The sequence below is a fragment of the Canis lupus genome, assembly GCF_048164855.1.
Source record: "Canis lupus baileyi chromosome 16 unlocalized genomic scaffold, mCanLup2.hap1 SUPER_16_unloc_1, whole genome shotgun sequence".
Taxonomy (NCBI): domain Eukaryota; kingdom Metazoa; phylum Chordata; class Mammalia; order Carnivora; family Canidae; genus Canis; species Canis lupus.
The window spans coordinates 410,634-431,404 of NW_027326424.1; the positions used below are offsets into that span (position 1 = coordinate 410,634).

A 20,771-nucleotide genomic window follows, 5' to 3' on the forward strand; every position below is an offset into this window, starting at 1 on the left:
GCTACCACTTTATATCCATATCCATCCCCTCTCACTGCACAACCCCTAACCCTTAACAACCACTAATCTGTTCTCCATGTCAATTTCTTTGGTATTTCAAAAATGTTCTAAAAATGGAATCATGCAGTGAATAAACTTTTGAGATGGACTTTTTTCCACTCAACTTAATTTCGTTGAAACCCATTCAAGTATGTGTATCAATAGTTTGCTACTTTTTATGTACCACTGTTTGTTTAAGCATTTACCTGTTGAAGGACATCTAGGTTGATTCCAGCTTCTAGTTAATATGAAAAAAGCTGCCACAAACATTTGTATATAGGATTTTTCATGAACATAGATCTTTTACCTGGGATAAAAGCTCAAGACAGTAATTGCTAGGTTTTTTGGAAAATACATTTTTAGCTTTAGAATAAACAGCTGTACTATTTTCCAGAATGGCTATATTCTTTTACTTCCCACCAGCAATGAACCAATTTTCTCTACATCCTTTCCAGCATTTGGTGTTATGACTTTTTAAATTTTAGTTATTCTGAGAGGTGTGTAATATTACATTATGGTTTTAATTTGTATTTCCCTAATGGCTAATGATATTGAACATCTGTTTTGAAAAATATTATTTATTTATATGAGAGAGAGAGATTGTGAGAGAGAGCACAGTGTGGGGGGGAGGGAGAGGGAGTCTCTCCACTGAGCAGGGGGCTCCTTTCCAGGACCTTGGGATCATGACCTGAGCCAAAGGCAGGCAGACGCTTAGCCAACTGAGCCACCCAGGTGGTTCTTGAACATCTTTTCATGTAATTATTTCTCATCTGTGTATCCTGCTTGGTAACATGTCTGATGATGCCTTTTGCCCAAATCTTAATTAGATTATTTTTTTAAATTTGGTTTTGAGAATTATTTACATATTCTATATATAATAAATCCCTTTATCAGATATGTTGTTTATAAACATTGCCTCCCAAACTATGATTTTTATTTTATCCTCTTAACGGGGTCTTTTGCAGAGAAAATATTTTTAATTTTGATGAAGTCAAATTTATCAATTTTTAGCAATTTATCAAATTTATCAATTTTTCCTTTTCTGAAACATGCTTTCAGTATCAAATATAAAAACTCTCTAACCAGCCCTAGACGCCAAAGAGTTTCTCATTTTTCCCCTAAATTGTGTACTTCAATATTTGACCTGTAAGTCTGTGACCTACTTTGAAATAATTTTCGTATAAGGTGTAAGATCTAGGTTGAGATTTTTAAATTATTATTATTACTATTATTATTATTGCTGTAGCCTATGGAGGCCACTTGCTTTAGCACTGTTAGGTGAAAAGGCTATCCTTCCTCCAGTAAACTGTGTGTACAACTTTGCCATAAATCATTTGGGTTCCATTGATCTATGGGTCTTTCTCTGCACCAGAACCATCCTGTCTAGATTACTGTAGCCATATTCTAATCCCTAATATTGGGTACACTGATATTCCCTAACTTAGTTTTTTAAATGTATAAATAGATAGAAGGTTTAATTAATCAGGAAGATTTAAAAAATTCTAAATGCATATGCATCTGATAACATACCTTCAAGTTTTATATAAAGGAAAAAATTACAAATCTGAAAAGAGGATTTGAAAAATTTATGGAGTATATTACCTCATGTACCTCTCCTTTCTCAATATTTTAAACAAAAAGAAAGATTTGAATAACAGAAATAGTAATCTTGATTTAAAAGCCACATATAGACACTGCACTTAGATGGAAAGTACGTTCTCAAGCACACAGAGTACTTTACAAACAATGAGTACATGGTAGTCTGTGGAGCAAGTCTCAAGAAATTTCAAAGTTGACAGTCCTGTGTTACAGAAAACCTTAATTATGTATCAATAGAAAGATAACTAAAATACTGCCCATGCTTTGAAATATAAAAACGATTTTAACATGTGTTTTTTCCAAATTTATTGAGATATAATTGATATATTGTATAGTTAACGATATACAACATTATCATTTGATACACATATATATTGTGAAATGAATGACACAATAATAAGTTTATTGTGTTAATACATCCAACAACTCATATAATTACTTTATGTGGGGGGTTGGGATGAGAACATTTAAGATTTACTCTCTTAGCAACCTTCAAGTATAATACATAGTAATATGAACTGTAATCAGCATGCTGTACATTATATCTCCAGAGCTAATTCATCTCATAACTGGAAGTTGTATCTTTTGACCAACATCCCCCCATTTCCTCCATTTCTTAGCCTTCCATTCTGCTCTGTTTCTATGAGTTTGCAGGAGAGGGAGTTCTAGATTTCATATATGATATCCTACAGTATTTTTCTCTATCTAACTTATGCATAATACCCCCAATCCATCCATATTGTAACAAATGACAGAATTTCTTCCTATAGCTGAAGAATATGCCATTGTAGACGTACATTACATTTTCTTTATCCATTCATCCATTGATGGACACATAGATTGTTTTCATTTGCTGGCTATTTTGAATAAAGCTGAAAGGAACATAGGAGTGCAGATACCTCTTCCAGTAGTGATTCAGTTTACTTCAGATACATAGCCAAAAGTAGAATTTCTGGATCATATGGTAGTTCTATTTTTAATTTTTTGAGAAGCCTCCATATGTTTTCCATAGTGGCTCTACCAATTTATATCCCTCGCAACAGTGCCCAAAGGTTCCATTTCTTTCTACATCATTGCCATCTTTATATTTTTGATAATAAATATTCTAACAGGTATGAGATGATATATCCTTGTGCTTCAGACATATTTCCTTATGATTAGTGATATAGAGCACATTTTCATATACCTGTTAGCCATTTGTGTGTCATCTTTGGAAAAAAGTCTATTCAGATCCTTTGCCCATTTTTTAACTGATTTTTTTTTCTTTTTTTACTCTTAAGTTGTATGAGTTCCTTATACATTTTGGATTTTAACTCCTTTTAGATAAATGATTTGAAATATTTTCTACCATTCTATAGATTGTCTTTAAATTTTTTTTTATTGTTTCTTTTGCTATTTAGAAGCTTTTCAGTTTGGTGTAGTCCCACTTGTTTATATTCTATTTTATTGCTTGTGTTTTGGCGTCAAATCCAAAAAACTAATTGCCGAGATCAATGTGAAGAAGCTTTTTCCTATGTTTTCTTCTGGTAATTTTTGGTTTCAGATCCTATATTTAAGTCTTTAATCCATTTCAAGTGATATAGGGGTCCTATTTCATTTTTCTGCATATGAATATACAGTTATCTCAATATCACTTATTGAAGAAACTATATGTCTCCCATTAAGTACTCTTAGCTCTCTTATTAAATGTTAGTTGACTATAAGTGCATGGGTTTATTTCTGGATTCTTGATTCTATCCCACCTATGTGTCTCTTTTTATGCCAGTACCACACCATTTTGATTATTTTAGCTTTATGATCTAGTTTGAAATCAGTAAACATGATGCCTTGATTTTTGTTTGTTTGTTCTTTCTCTCTGGATTGCTTTTGCTATTCAGGGTCAGTATGATTTCATATGAGTTTTAGGATTTTTTTTATTCTGTGAAAAATGCCATTGGAATTTTGATAGCAATTTCATTGAGTCTATAGACAGCTTATAGATAGCTTTGGGCAGCATGGACATTTTAGCAATATTAGTTCTTCCAATACATAAATTCAGGATATGTTCCCATTTATATATGTCTTCTTCAGTTTTTTTTCATCAAAATCTTGTATTTTTAGTATATAGAACTTTGATCTCCTTAGAATTTCTTTATTTTTTATTCTATTGCAAATGGGATTATTTTCTTTATTTCTTTATCAGATAATTCATTCATTTCTGTATCCTAAAACTTTATATAATTGTTGATTACTTCTGACAACTTTTTGGTATATAGTTTTTAGGGTTTTCTATACGTAAGATTATACTTATTTGCAAACAGAGATAATTTTACTTCTTTTCTGATTTGAATACCTTTCATTAATTTTCTTTGCTAATTTGCTACTTTCTTTGGCTAGGACTTCTATTACTATGTTAAAGGAAGTGATGGGAATGGGCTCCCTTGTCTTATTCCTTATCTTAAAGGAAAGATTTCAACCTTTCATCATTGACTAGCTGTGAGCTTAACTTATTATTTATTATTATGCTTTTATTATATTGAGATACATTTCTTCTCTGCTCAAATTGTTGAGACTTTCTATCATGAATGAATGTTGACATTTTTAAATTGGCTTTTGTGTTTCTATTGAGATGATCATATAATTTTATCTTTCATTTCATTAAAATAGTATGTCATATTACTGGTTTACGTATGTTGTACCATCTTTTGCATCCCAGTGGTAAATTCCACTTGGTCAGAGTATAGGATTCTTTAATGAACTATTGAGTTCACTTTGCTAATATTTGGTTGAGAAGTTTTACATCTATATTTTTAAAATATTTTATTTATTCATGAGAGACACCAAGAGACAGAGACATAGGTGGCGGGAGAAGTGAGCTCCCTGCAGGGAGCCTGATGTGGGACTCAATCTCAGGACCCCGAGATCACAACCTGAGCCAAAGGCAAAGGCTCAACCAATGAGCCACCCAGGGACGCCTTACATCTGTATTTATCAGGGCTGTTATTAATTTCCTTTTCTTGTAATTTTTTTTTTTTGTCTGCTTTGGTATTAGGAGAATCCTGGCATCACAAAATGACTTTGGGAGTATTCCCTCCTCTTCAGTTTTTTGGAAGGGTTGCAGAGGGATTGGCATTGCTTTTTCATTTTATGTTTGGTAGAATTCACCAATGAAGCCATCTGGTCCTGGGCTTTTCTTTGTTGAAAAGTCATTTTTATGATTATAGTATTTTAATGAAAATTATAGTCTTTTTTATAATTATTTGTTGAATTACTTCCAGGACATCCAGAGGGGAGGGACAGAGAAAAGTGAGTCCATACCATCTTCTCTGGGACCAGATGTCTAAATGCTACTTTTGATATTAAATGATAACAATAAAGTTTACTTTATCATACACTCTTTCTTTTCCATCTACCAACACCCTGTGAGGGTAGGCAGATTTTTTAACCCCTACTTTTTTAGTTAATAATGCATTAACTGAAATAAAGCATTCCAAAGATTTTAAGGGCCTTGTCCAATAAACATAAATTTAAAAATAAGGCTAAATCCAAACCACCCAAGTTTAAGGTAGATCTCAATGTTATATCCATCATACAACATCACAGTATGTTTTAGCTGGAGACACTAAGCTCTTAAAAATATGTTAAACTGGTTTAAAATATTTTTACTTGGGACCAAGATGGCGGCGCCCAGTGAGGGGCAAGCGTTTGCCTCGGGGGTTGAAAAGACTTGGGGTGCGGTTGTTCGCTCCCCAGAAGGGACCCCTCAAAAGGTCCGGCAGCTGATAGATGAGGGGATTGCCCCGGAAGAGGGAGGCGCCGAAGCGAAGGACACATCTGCCACATTCCAGTCAGTTAATGGGTCACCCCAAGCAGAACAGCCGCCATTGGAATCTACAAGTAAAGAAGCCTTCTTTAGCAGAGTGGAAACATTTTCTTCTCTGAAATGGGCAGGTAAGCCCGCCGAGCTGTCTCCACTTGTCTGTGCAAAATATGGCTGGGTCACAGTTGAATGTGATATGCTCAAGTGCTCCAGTTGTCAGGCTTTTCTCTGTGCCAGTTTGCAACCAGCTTTTGATTTTGACCGATATAAGGACCGATGTGCCGAGCTGAAGAAGGCCTTGTGCACTGCCCATGGAAAGTTCTGTTTCTGGCCAGACAGCCCCTCCCCAGATCGATTTGGGATGTTGCCATTGGGTGAGCCTGCTGTTCTTGTTAGCGAATTCCTAGATCGTTTTCAAAGCCTTTGTCACTTGGACCTCCAGCTTCCTTCCCTGAGGCCAGAGGACTTGAAAACTATGTGTTTGACAGAAGACAAGATCAGTCTTCTTCTGCACTTGCTTGAAGATGAACTTGATTGCCGAACTGAAGAGAGAAAAACTACAAGCAAATTAGGCTCAGACATCCAAGTCCATGTCACTGCATGTGTTCTCTCTGTATGTGGCTGGGCCTGTAGTTCTTCTTTGGAACCCATGCAGCTCTCCCTAATAACGTGTTCACAGTGTATGAGGAAGGTGGGGCTCTGGGGCTTCCAGCAGATTGAGTCATCCATGACCGACCTGGATGCATCCTTTGGCCTGACCAGCTCCCCCATCCCAGGCCCTGAGGGACGGCCAGAGCGCTTCCCTCTTGTGCCTGAGTCTCCTCGGAGGATGATGACTCGGAGCCAGGATGCCACATGTTCTCCTGGCTCAGAGCAGGCTGAAAGGAGCCCAGGTCCCATTGTCTCCCGAACTCGGAGCTGGGACTCTTCCAGTCCTGTTGACCGTCCTGAGCCAGAGGCCGCTAGCCCCACCACCAGAAGCCGTCCTGTGACCCGAAGTATGGGAACAGGAGACAGTAGTGGCCTGGAAGTGCCGTCTAGTCCTCTCCGGAGAGCCAAACGAGCTCGCCTCTGCTCTTCTAGCAGCTCAGACACATCTTCCCGAAGCTGCTTTGACCCCACCTCTCAGCATAGAGACTGGTGCCCTTGGGTAAATGTGACACTTGGCAAGGAAACCAGGGAGCATGGTGGAACGGAGACAGATGCCAGTATCTCTACAGAGCCAGGCTGGAAGGCTGTGCTGAACATCCTCTTGGCCCACAAGCAGTCCAACCAGCCAGCTGAAACAGACTCCATGAGTCTCTCTGAGAAATCCAGGAAAGTATTCCGAATATTCCGGCAGTGGGAATCTTTATGCTCATCCTGAAGACATTCTAGCCCTTCCCAGAGAGAAGCAGAATGAATGACTTTGGGAAATGAAGTCTGAATTTCTTTGTGGTCAGCTGATGCCAAGTTTTTTCCATTCTGGTATAACCATCAGAAGCCATCATCCTTGCAAAAGGCAGTGAGTGTCACTCTCTGCATCTGACTGAAGGGAAGCCTGTTTCCATGCGGGGGTGTGGACAGGTGAGGTACAACACATGTGGTCCTATTAAAAGAGTGTGGGGTCACTTCAACCAGACAGAAGACCAAGGCCCTGAGCACGTTTAGTGTCTTTCCATACTGGGCAGTGTCTCAAGGGCTCTTGTATACTGGGAATATGACAACATGTATTAATAAAATATTTGTGAATATTCTTAAAAAAAAATAAAAATAAAAATAAAATATTTTTACTTTATAATTTTGTATTTAAAAACATAAAAGGGAACTTTTTCATATATTCTTAACATTCTCTCTGGTCTATCATTTATAAATAGACCAATCTGTATAATTTTATGATTGAATAATTTACTTGTCATTTGATTTATGTTCTTAAATTAACAGAGTGAATTTAGCTCTTTGAAAGACATTTTTAAGTAACTATTGATTTATATTTTATGTTTCTCAATTTAAAAGAAAAAGAAGAAGCTTTTGTGGGTTTTATGCCTTCACAATTTCTAAAAATGTTCACTACAGTCCACATAATGTTGGAACAATTTCTTTAAGAGTTAAATGCGGGTCTCTGTCAATCATACTATGAGACACAGTCTTATGTGTCCCTCAGTGGTTAGATCTGTTCATCAGTGCAGAAAGCAAAACAGAAAGGTGAAGCTCTGATCTGAATATTATAGACAAGTTCTTTCAGAAGTAGGAAAAACAGATCCAGGCCATCAACCCAAAGCACTGAACATTAACTATGACTTGTAGTTGATAGGGTGGGCAGGGTGGAGGTGGGAGGGATTGGGATAGGAGGCTTAATTTAGGTTGCTGAGGTGACATGATCTGATGTCCCTCTTGGTACATTTAATTTTAAGGTTTCCTAAATACATGACAAAACAGTACTTTCCAAGGAAAAGTGGGTATTTGAAAAGTTTGTTGTTTGTTTTACTAATTTGGGTGAAATTTGAGCACATATGACATAATCCAATGTATGATTGTGGCCTAAGCATGAAGCATCTCAAAGTGCCTGGTATAATACATGTTCAGTGAGATCACTCACAGCTATAGTTAAGGGCCTATCCATTTTACTATTAAAATCTCGTGTCGGGTAGCCCCAGTGGCTTAGCGGTTTAGTGCTGCCTTCAGCCCAGGGCATGATCCTGGAGACCCAGGATCGAGTCCCACGTCAGGCGCCCTGCATGGAGCCTGCTTCTTCCTCTGCCTGTCTCTCTCTTTGTGTGTCTCTAATAAATAAATACAATCTTAAAAAATAAATAAATAAAAAATAAAAACTCATGTCTTCAAGAAATTACATATCCAAGAGATCAAGATTTTATGTGCTCTTTGTAGAAACAACTTGAATTTAAAAAGTTGCCTTAGACAAAAAGGGGCAAACACAATTTGGATGCTTTGATGCCAAAACTGCATAAAGAACCCAAATATATTTAGAACCATTATTTCCGAGGCACCACTTCAAATCAGTAATACAAAATCAGTAGGAAATTTTATTGACTATATTTGTTCTTGAACTTCTTACCAGTAAGTAATAAATCATGGAAATTATATTATCACTTTTTTGACCATAAAATTAAGCTTGACAATTTCATATTGATTCCCCAATACTTGCTTTGATTTTTTTAGAGTCTTATTTCTCTTCTTCCACATTATCTTTTCAATTTATTCTAACTTATATTTTTTCTCTTCGCCTCATACTTGTTTGCTTAACCCAAATCTTTTCTTTGAGGTTGTTTGATTCACTCCTCCAATGTTTTGAGGTTACCAAAAAATTTACCTTTTCCCTTTGATTCTGGTACTCAATTATCATATATCAAAAGTCATGTTATTACTTTTAATGTGGATTACCTAGTTGCAAACAAAGCAGGCTGACCTATTTGTCCATATGACAAATATTTGTTGGATATCCACTCTGCTTGTAGAATTGAACTATGCCTCATGAAAAATGTAAATAAATGCAACCTGTTCCTCAAAAAGCAATACGATTGACAAGATACTATAGTCAGCATTCCAAATAATGAGGAAAGTTTAATGATGGTGTGAGGAATCACCATCACCCAAGAGGAAAATAAAGGACAACCAACCATGAACAGGAGTGTTCAAAGAAGGCTTTTTTGAAAGACATGGCATTTGAACAGAATTTTATTTTTATTTTTATTTTTTCCAAGATTTTATTTTTAAGTAATCGTTACCCCCAACATTGGAATCTAACTGATCTCCACCCTGAGATAAAAAGAGTCACCTGCTGTACTAACTGAGCCAGCCAGGTGTCCCAAGAATCTTAAAGATGATTTGGATTCACAGTCATTCTTAAAGGTTCAGCTTCTGCTGAATTATTTCATTAGGTCACCTTCTCTTTCCGGTCCACTCCTTCTCCTTGGGTGTTACTCCCTTTCTCATCATGCTGATGACTCAATTTTTCCTTTCAATCCTGATTAATTCTGCCTGCTATTATTAATATGCACAGGTGCTATGTCCATTTCTGTTTACTCCGTTAGATTTTGTTTCTATTATGTTATTATTGCTTAAGTAATTTTCAGTACCTCAATCCTGGACTCCTATGCCAACCAGCTTTGCATTTGCTATACTATCTTTCCTTTCAAGTTCTTCTTTTAAAAGGCACAAAACTTGTCCTTTCCATCGCTACACTGTTACTCTTACGTGCGTTCTTTCGATCTTTAGTCCATATTTTCATGTATGAAATCCCTTATGCCAGAATATATTTCTTATATTTTTTGAAATGTATTCTCTTAAAATTACCTCATTCCAAATGGATATCTTCTTTCACTATTCACAATAATGTACTTTCCAGCTATTCTTTCATTCCTTGCTTTTTATATTCAACATAAATTCAGGGTTTGTGTCTTTATATTCAAGATTCTGCATGATTTCTGTCTCACTCCATTTGGTTTCTTTTCTTTGGAATGCTACCAGCTGTTTTTACTGTTTTTTTCTATTCCATTCTGATTACTAATTTTTTTTAATTCATTTAAGCATTTTTGGATCTCCTTAAGACGACAGTTCAGAAAGGTCCACGTACCAACTTGGTATATTGATAGCACATGGATTTGACCTCCAAATACTAAGGGAGCACCTAATAAAATTATGACACAGGAAAAGGATAAATGAATATATAGTTTGAAATATTATGAGCATTTTGGGCTTCAGTACATTTTATTTTACAACAACAACAAGAAATTCAACTTCCAAAAGTTTGAGTTTTAAAAAGAATATTAAGGTTTTTTCCTTTGAATTGAGCTTCCTATGTCTGTGTGAACACGTTTAAAGTTTAATAAATTTTACATACACGGTATTTTACGAAAAAAAATCTGTTACATGAAAAAACATTTGGTTTTTCACCTTTAAATGGAGAAATTACCATAAGCTTCTATGGATGGAAGATTTTATGTCTTCATTATTATCTGTATGGGTTGACATTTCCTTGTTTTATTGGTCTACTTGCTATTCCGATTCCGCCAAGATTATTATTTTGTATAAAATTCTGGCCTCATGAAAATGAAAGCTTGTGCTCAAAACTTATACATCTCACTCTAAATTTTGACTGTGTGTTGCCTCTTTGTCTAGTAATTGGGGCTTGGCAATCCTCAATAACTGTTTATATTTAATTTAATTAGAATCCTAGTGCCTGAAGTTATGTCATATTAGCTCTTTTTCCAGCATAATTTTAAAATTACCTATTGAGTCTGCAACTCAGTTTTCTCGAGAGTGTAACTGAATTATAATCCCATCTCCTAAATAGATGTATTATCATACAATTTTTTATCATCTTCACACAACTCATAACTAACAACTCAACATATGCCTGATGCCCTAAAGCCAATAGGTGCCTTTACAAAATTTGTCAGGAGAAAACCCAATTTGCAGGTAAATAAATAAGAAACATGTGATAGTTAAATCTTTTCCTCACCTAGGATAGCATTCCTCTTGGTTTATTCTCACATTGATACCAGTGTATGTGATAGTATGTAAGAAAACCTTTCAAAACTGCAAAGCACTAAAGGCTGCAAGTTGATGTTACTATTGTGGTGCTAGGTGCTCTCTAAATTAATATATGCTGGAGATTGTTCCCCGGTGATGAGAAGGCTCAGATGGTAGTGAAAAACCAACGCACTGAGTCTGAGCAGGTTGTAGCTCTTTGATGACTACTTTGCCTTTTACACGTATCTGATAAAAGAGCTCATTTAAGATCTCTTCTCACTCATTTCTTCCCTCTCTTCTCTCCTCCTGCTTCTGGACTCTTTCATTTAATGGCTTCTGAATTACAACTTTCTACTTGTGAGTTCATTTGGAGTAAAGAAAGTTGACGAAGTACTGTGTTTAGATCCCTAAAGGGAAACCACTACATTCATGTATGATTGCATAAGAAATAAATATAGTGTGTGTGTGTCCATGTGCCTGTGTCTGCATGTGTTGTACATCATTGGACACAGCAAAAATTATGGCATAATAAATACATCTGCTTAATTAGAGAGGACTTCTTTTACAAAATAGACTTTTGTGTGAAGTTTTTAGAAAGGCTAAAGAAGTACAGCATGACACAGAGGAAAAACAAAAACGTGTTATACATGCGGATTGACTTGAAGATGCGGTTGTGTGGGAGAGAACAATTAGGTTTTCCTGACTAAAGCTGGGATTGGAAGCAAATAAAGTCATATGTAAGTATAAAAGTAGATGAGCATAGTGAGGTAAAAGGCAGAAATGTTATAAAGTGATCTTATACTTCAGCTGCTTTGGTGTATTTATTGTTTACAAAACATATTTATTTTGTAAAGCATTTATGCAGATGTCAGATTTTATCCTAATCAGCATTCCATGAACTATTGAAAATTAATATTCACATTAAGACACCAAGGCCTAAAGAGGACAATGATTTGCCTAAACCAGTTGCTGATTAACTTGCAATTAGATTCTTCCCTCGTGATTCTTCAGTTAGTGACCTTTCCCCATATTATATTGTCACTCCTCATGGGGTGAAGCTCAGGGATAAACAACTATCAAGAGTCCCTGGGATTTAGAATGCTAACTCCTTCTCCTAGAAGATGTCCAGCATTAGTACCATCGTTGCTGTCATAAACAGAAACCGAGATCTAGAACAACAGCATATGTTTAGGATGCTGCTGCTTAGCATTATTGTGCAACTTGGGAATTCATGCTTAGAAGAATGCTTGAGTACTCTCCCAACATTCCATTGGGTTTATGACATCCCATATAAATGGAACGGTGTTGCAGCTAACATTTACTAGTATTATTTGGAGCACATGGTTCCTGCCATCCTTAGAAATGCAGTATTTCCTCAAAAGAGTGCTAAAAGCTGTCTTAAACTTTTTAAATCCATAGCTTGCTTCAAGGGCAATATGCAATCCTTCAAAGAAAAGTTTTCTTTTTATTAAAAAAGGTGTTTATTGACTCCTTTACTGCCACAAGGCAGATAGATTTAGAAAATATTATTGGTTGCTCCTTGGTTCCATCATCATTATTGTCTATATTAGTTTTGTCTCAAAATTTGTTGCCTTTTCTTCAAAGATTGTTTTAGGACTGTGTATTGTGTATGTATATAAAATCATAGACAAATCTAGCAAATAAATAACTGCTAATTTTTTTAACTAAACGTAAAGTAGTCAATTTAAGATATTAATGTAGATTGGGGAACTACACTTTGCCATGAATGCAAATTTATTATTGCAGCAAAATTGGTGATGAAACATTTGAAAGGGTGAAGAAATGATCATTTTTGAACCGAGTTATTGTAATAATTTAATACTATCCCGATAACTCTGAGCCATGGGACTACAGAAAGGGAACATAGGGGTGCCTAGGTGGTTCAGTCAGTTAAGAGGCTGCTCTCAGCTCAGGTCATGATCCCAGGGTTCTAGGATCAAGCCCCACGTGGGGTTCTCTGCTCCACAGGGAGCCAGCTTCTCCCTCCCCCTATTCTGTTCCCCTTGTTCTCTCTGGCACTCACACACACACTCTCTCTCTTTCTGCCAAATAAATAAATAAAATCTTTTTTAAAAAAAGGGGACCATCGGATAGTCAGTAAGAACATGGACTCTCTCTGAAGCTATACTGCTTCAGTTCAGATCCTGGTTCTGCCCCTTACTGGCTGTGTAAACCTGGGCAAGTTACTGAATCTTTGTACCTCAGTGTCCACATTTCTACAGAAGAAAAATTGATCTTTCTCATCATAGTGAAAATTGAATAGATTAGTATATTTAAAGTGCTTAGAAATATGCCTGGCATAGTATAAACACTGTGTAAGTCTTTTTTTTTAATTTTCTAAAAAACAAACATTTATTGAATGTCTCTCGTGTCAGGTGCTGATATACTGATAAAAATATAAATGTCTCATAAAAATACCAAGTGGTTTTTAAAGTAAATTAAAAATTATCCCAAAGTAGGACAATCGGGGGCTAAGAATTAGCACATTAAACTCGGTTTATAAAAGAGCAACAGATGTCATCATCCTAAATGTGGTCTTCTTACTGAAATAAAATTGATAGGGCAGCCCCGGTGGCAAAGCAGTTTAGCGCCGCCTGCAGCCCAGGGCGTGATCCTGGAGGCCCTGGATCGAATTCCATGTCGGGCTCTCTGTATGATGCCTGCTTCTCTCTCTGCCTCTCTCTCTGTCTCTATGAATAAATAAATAAAATCTTAAAAAAAAAAAAGAAAATTGATAAACGTAATTCACTTCTTATGTAATATAACCAGTACTCCAGCTCATTTTGGGCATGAAATGGTTAAAAAACAAAATAAATTTTCCATTCTTAGATGAGTACAGGCTGTGTATTGCCTTGTGAAACAGTTTGGTTCAGCCACTAAAATTCACTATTACAGAACACAGAGAACCCTAATAATTTGTTAGTACACAAAGGATTATTTAACAAGTGTTAGGGCCCTGACAAAGAAACACTTGGTTGTTTAATTTTACTGAGAATTATTTCACTTTTTCTTTTCTTCTGGTAATAAAGGCTTACCTCAAAAACATATTAACTTATATCTTATGCCTGTTTTGTGTGTTCTAAGCTTGACAGTAAAGCTGACTTTATTGTAAAGCATCTTATCTCAAGGAAGTGACAACTTTGTGTCTTAATCATACATGCTCCTACTTAACAGACCCATTGTGTTCAGCCAATGGACTGGGATTTTCTTTCTATTTAGAAGTTTATTCTTTTTTTTAAACATTGTATTTATTTATTTGACACAGAGCACAAACAAGGGGAGCAGCAGAGGGAGAAGGAGAAGAGAAGCAGGCTCCCTGCTGAGCAGGGAGCCCAAAGCAGGGGCTCGATCTGAGCAGAAGGCAAACACTTAACCAACTGAGCCACCCAGGAGCCCCTAGAAGTTTATTCTTGTAAACAGGAACAAATTATTATTTCTCTGTGTCTATCTTCTGTGGAAGCAGTAATTTTAGTGGCTGACTCAAATTGCTCCATAGTTCTGTGCATACTTCATAATATCCTGAAAGAGAAAATTTATATTGTTTTTTGAATCTTCACATGCCCAAAGTGATCTAGAGCTCTGATTATGTTGCATGGCAAGTGAATGATGAAAAGAATGGGTGAATTATGTTGACCAAATTTATTCCATTAAGAAAAAAAAAACAGAGCCTTTTAAATATCTTTCTGTAGTCAGTCATTCATAATTCCTACTTCTAAATAAAGAATAAATAACACATTAATGCCTATTAATATGTTCCAAGCAATTTGTCATTATTAATTCTCAATTTCCTGTTAATTTTAACTTTTTTTTTTCAGTTAACTGGTGCTTGATTAAACATAGTTTCTATTTTTTAATAAGTGTTCTAGATGTAGATGACAAATTCTACAGTGGTTGAGTACAAAAGATAGAAAATATATAATTTCCTTTAAAGAGAGTAATAATCTCTTTTAAGTTCAGTTCCCTTTGGATCAAAAATGATTTTTCCACCTACATTATGTCAGCACAGAGCTAGAGGCTTGGGCTAGAGAGATGAAGAAAAATAGTCCTCAAGGTGGTTTTACATCCTGATAATGAGACAAACATATGTTTGGAGACTTTCAATGCAAAATGGTAGAGGCTGATTTCCACAAGAGCTTAGGGAACACAGAGGAGGAAGATGGAGTGCATCAAAGGCATTTTGTATTTTCTGCATTAATTTTACTGGTTGTTCCTTGGTTTAAAAGCACCATGGTAGGTGATAGGTAGAAGAAATTGCATCCGAAAATCACTTAGAGAGAGGTTACAGGAAGGATGGGAGGGGAAGTGAAATCAGGAATATTTTAGAGTGATCCATTATCATTAAGCAAATTGGAACACTGGGAATCCTATCCCAGGGGTAAAGGCAATATAAAGCTGTTCTTCCCAGATAGGAGCCAAACAGTCTCTAGACTAGCACTATTATTGGAAATAGAAACTCTCTGAAAAAAATAATTGGGAGAAACAGCCAACTGTGTTTTAAAGTGGTGTCTTTATATCAGGGAGGTATGAGAGCCTTTGCATGTGGCACGATCAGATTTTCTTTACTTGGGCTCATTCCAAAGAGAGGAAAGAAATGCCATGCCATTAGGATGGTCTTAGGAGAACTTTTCAGTTGGCAAGTATGTGTACATTTATGTAGCAAGAATTCCTCCAGTCTTCTTCACTAAAGAAACACAATGTAATTGGAGGGGACTTCCCATAGCACAAGGCCAGGGACCCTGCATCATTTCTAGCATGGAAGGTTTAGGAAGGTGTTTGCACAGAATAAGTAATAAAAATAGTGTTGTGAAATGCTTTGTTTCCCATTTGGTCTATGTCTCCGGTGGTTCTGATTCTAGACTGGTTCACAAATATTGATTAGTAACTTTAGTCTATGCAGGTCTTAATTTACTTTTAGAAATTAATTTAGTTATCAAAATTAATGGATGATGTGCCTAGTTTTCAGAGAGTATACATATTTGTGAAAGATATCAAATCCATATATATTATGAACTGTATCTAGACTTCTGCCCAGAGAATATGCAGCTCCCCAGAGAATTGTGAACTAGTGTTAATTTACTTACTGCTCTATTGTTTCTTTAACCTTGACTTATTCAAAACAGTGAGTTTGTTAGGCAACAAGTAATAGTAATGATGGCATCCCTACCCTAAATCATCCCTACCCTAAATCTGAACATGGTACCTGAAATTCTTCTCCTGTAGCCTTTGACCATTATCCCGCCCACCTGTGAGTGATTTTGCTATTATTGACCTCCTGACTTGGCTTCACTGTGTCACCTCCGCCTGACTCCTACCTCAATCAGATTTATTAGCTGTAAGCAGCAGCACTCTCTCCATCAAATCTGTCACAGAGAGGAATAGCCAAGGTGTCAGAGGCATCCTTTGCTTTAACCTCCCAGTTATGGTCTGGCAATCAGTTAGCTGTGTATCCTATGGACCTTTTTTTTTTTTTTTTTTCTGTGAAAAACTAAAGCTTAATAATATTAAATAACTCAACTCAGAGAAAGTTACTATTGGAGACCTACTTGAAACGTATTTTAATTTTAACATCAGTGTGATACAGCTGAAATGATTTTTCAGTGGTTTGAAACACATATTGTATTTTCACATAATTTTGTAAAATGCAGATACCCATAGAAAAGCAAAATGAGAATAGCCAGCAGACCTCATATACGTATTGTACATACATATGTATAATTTATACTTTGATGTACACATGGATAATAATGAGTACCTTTAATTTATCAGTCCCTATCACCACCTAATCTCCTACATTCAACCCATTTCACACATTTCTATTGACTGCATGAATCATTAGCCACTGAGTTTGTGTCCTCTGCAAAAGGGAAGTGATGAAAACAAGATCTAGTATTTTGTCTATTATATATCAGGTTCTGTAGTAGGATGCTTTCATATATTATCTTATTTAAATCTCATAAAACAATGAGAAAGGATTATAATCACCATCTTACAAAAAAGATAATGAGTCTGTGACAATTGAATAAACTAGCCCAAAGTTCACTAAGTACAAGCTCTGGGAGTCAAACTAAGATCTTTTTTTTTGTTTTGTTTTATATTTTTAGTTGAATTGTTTGAATAGGTAATATAGTACATGGCGCAAAGTGTGTAAAGCAATGAAGTTTTCCCCCTACTTGTGTGCCGTCGCTACCAGTGTCCTTACCCAGAAATAAAAAAATGTGTTGATGTCTTATATATTCTTCTAGAGATAGGTTTCTTTCATAAACAAGCAAAATAAAAATGTTTATATAGAGCTTTTTTGGTTTTTATTTTGTTTTAAAAAGAAACAATGTGGAATGCCTGGGTGGCTCAGCAGTTGAGCGTCTGCCTTCAGCTCAGGGCGTGATCCTGGAGTCCCAGGATCGAGTCCCACGTCAGGCTCACTGCATGGAGCCTGCTTCTCCCTCTGCCTGCGTCTCTGCCTCTCTCTCTCTCTCTCTCTCTCTGTGTGTGTGTCTCTCATGAATAAATAAATAAAATCTTTAAAAAAAACGTGTTTTTAATATGTAGGTATATCAAATCATGACACTATACACCTTAAATATGTACAGTTTTTGTCAGTTATACCTCAATAAAACTGGAAAAAGCGTTTTATATGCAAATAAAAAATGAAACAGCATTTTAAATTAAAGTGTTCATTGTAAGATTATAGCATATTTATCAACTCATTTAGGGTATGCCTAAATTCTGTTGTCAAAAATTTTACTACCTTAAATAATCTAGCATATAAGTCATTTCATACATAGGTGAGGATGCAGTTTTATTTTTTAAATGCTAATCCAGTTGTCTCAGTATTATCTACTGAGCAATCCTTCCCTTCCTTTCTAACATGAGATACTGCACGTAATCTAATATTCAACTGCATTTTGCATTTGCAAATCCAATTCTTTGTGACTTTGCTTTATGTAGTGGCCTCCCTCCCAATAACAATAACCTATAAACATATTGTTGGGACTTTCTTGATATCTATTAATTTCAGGTCTAACAACATTTCTCAGGCCCCACCAATTTAACCCCCAGTACTACCAATAATATTTTGTTTTAATTAAACTCTCTTTTGCTTGGCAAGATGTCTGAAGCATATCAATTAGCCAATTAGTTCTGATCACTGAAGTGTCTCTTTGGCTCTGTTTCCACCAAGACACAGCCTTGTTCACAAAGGACCATCTCTTAGGATTAGAGCCCGAGGCATAGCCGTGTGTCCTAAGGGGCCAGTTCCTTAGGGGTTATTGTGAGGATTAAGTGAGTTAATGTAAAATTCAAGAATGTCAACCAGATTGGAGAAAGCATTTCAAACATGTAACAGAAAAGCAGATATCACAGTGCTAACAGGTGCAGACCCTGGAGCCAGGAGACTGGGTTTGTACCTATCTCGTCACTGTCACCTATCCATCGTGTACCTTTGGCAGATTCCTTAACTTCCTTGTGTCTCCATATCCTTATCTGTAAGATGGGAATAATAATAGTGCCTACCCCCAGGGATGCCACTTGCTTATGCTGTCGCTTTGTGTGAATTTGGAAAAAGACAGTTGCCTATTAACTTTGCAACCTAAAGGCGTCTTTGTGTGAAGAAATAGGAACTCCTTCATTCCCATGCCAAGGCAAGGACAAGATGCGCTGAATGAGGGTGGAATTGTAGCCCCTACGCCCACTCTCTGCCACGTGCCTTTATGCAATCCAGTAGTACAACCCCACACCATGATCAGTCTACACTGTGGGATCACTGTGTATAATAGAGGAGTTACTACTTATAAAACACTTAGAACCATCCTTAGCACATAGTCCGCCCTCAGTAAGTATAGCTGTTCTCTTACCTAGTGCTTCTCACAGTTTATTTCTGAGCCTGGCTTTGCCAGTACTACTGATGACAGCACCATTTTAAAACCCAAAGACAGGGGATCCCTGGGTGGCTCAGCGGTTTAGCGCTGCCTTCAGCCCAGGTTGTCCCAGGATCGAGTCCCACATCAGGCTCCCTACATGGAACCTGTTTCTCCCTCTGCCTGTGTCTCTGCCCCTCTCTCTGTCTGTGTCTCTCATGAATAAATAAATGAAATCTTAAAAAAATAAATAAAAAAATAAAACCCAAAGACAAGTAGAGAGCTTTTTTTAAATACCTCTCTTTTGGTAATCACCACTTATTTTATTTTTAAAAAAAGCTTTTATTTATTTGAGAGAGAGCATGCGTGAGCGGAGCAGGGTGGGGGAGAGAGGCAGAGAGAGAGGGAGAAGCAGACTCCCTGCCGAACAGAGAGCCCCACGGGGGGATCGATCCTAGGGCCCTGGGATCATGACCTGAGCCAAAAGCAGACATTTAACCAACTGAACCACCCAGGTATCCCAGTCACTATTTTAATTATTTGCAAGGCTATTTATATCACATATAATCCAAATAACTTAATTAAATTCTCTAGGTGTGTGTGCCAATGCACACGTGCACACACACACACACACACACACACACACACACACACTTTTTTGTTGGGGAGGGGGGCAAATTTGAATTGGCCTAATCACTGATCTTAAAACATCTGCTGAATTCCCAGTTTGTCTTCACACCTGGGCCTGGGTAAAGCACTTCCAATGCAAAGTTGAATGGGACACAGAATCAGATCTCTTTCAAGAGAAATAAAATCGGTGGTTACAGTTCAGTGCAATGCATGTTAGGCTCAGAGTGGAAAGGGAGCACAGAGTGGGGGCTGATTAGGAAGCACGTCAGGAAAAGATTTCTGTAAGATGTGATCCTGGGTTTGTTCAAAAAAGTTAGGAAAAAAAACAAACAAAGGGAAGTTCAGGCCAGTAAAGGCATAGAGATGATAACCAATTCCATTTCACTGGGCCAGAGGCTTTGGTAGTTTTGAGGGGAGTTTTTTCTTCTTTTATTTGAGAATAGTAGACACACCATGCTACATTTGTTTCAGGTGTACAACATCATGATTCAAATCCTCTATCCATGCTATGCTTACACAAGTGTAGCTGCCATCTGTCACCACACGTGCCCTTACAGTATCACTGACTGATTCCTAGCTGTGCTTTATTCTCCTCACTTCTTCATTCCACAACTGGAAGCCTCTGTCTCCCTTTTACCCATTTTGTTCATCCCCCACTGCCTCCCCTCTGGCAACCTCAGTTTGTTTTCTGTGCTTATAGGTCTGATTCTGCTTTTTTGTTTGTTTATTTGAGTATAGAGGAAGATTATTTGAGAAAGGAAGTTAAAGGAGAGTGATCGAAGCCACATTTGACTGAGTATTGAAGGAAGCCAGAGTAAATACTTAGAAGTTGATCCTAGAAGTAAGAGAGGGTCATTTAAATAATTTTTGCTGAGAATTTATCTATCTAAAACTGCATTTGGGGGTATAATTTTATGGCTGAGTTGCACAGGCTCAGTTGGAGCAGAGAAACGATGGCAATGGGCCACTCAAGATATCAGGAACCTGAAGTGAGAGATATTATGAAGGAGGAAGTGGTGTGGTTTGAAGATTTGACTGGATGATAATGGGGCTGGCTGACATTTTATCTGTGCAAGTTAAGCAGAGAAATCATAACCAAGGGATGACATACATTTTTCTTTCTTTTTATGCTGTACGTTTAGGGCCTTTCTTATAAGGAGTTCTTTAATTCTCTTTCAGAAAGCAAACTATATTTCCCAGGCTCTGGTGGTCTAGAGGTAAACTCAGATTTTCTAGATTTAGGCAAAATAACGTAAAGGAAATTTTCCCTATGATAACCTGCATCTTTTCATAATTATCTCCTTATCTATGCCATATGGGATACCTATAGATGTTAGAAACATCAACTTCTCCAGAGA

General features: G+C 36.7%; 1 protein-coding gene and 1 pseudogene across 25 annotated transcripts in view; both read left to right on the forward strand.

Moving 5' to 3' along the window:
- The window catches only part of LOC140629517 (membrane-associated guanylate kinase, WW and PDZ domain-containing protein 2-like), a 316,400-nt gene that overhangs the window by 149,885 nt on the left and 145,744 nt on the right, over positions 1–20,771 (forward strand). The gene's annotated exons all lie outside the window — the stretch shown is intronic.
- LOC140629516 (zinc finger C3HC-type protein 1 pseudogene) lies at positions 4,635–12,993 on the forward strand (annotated as a pseudogene).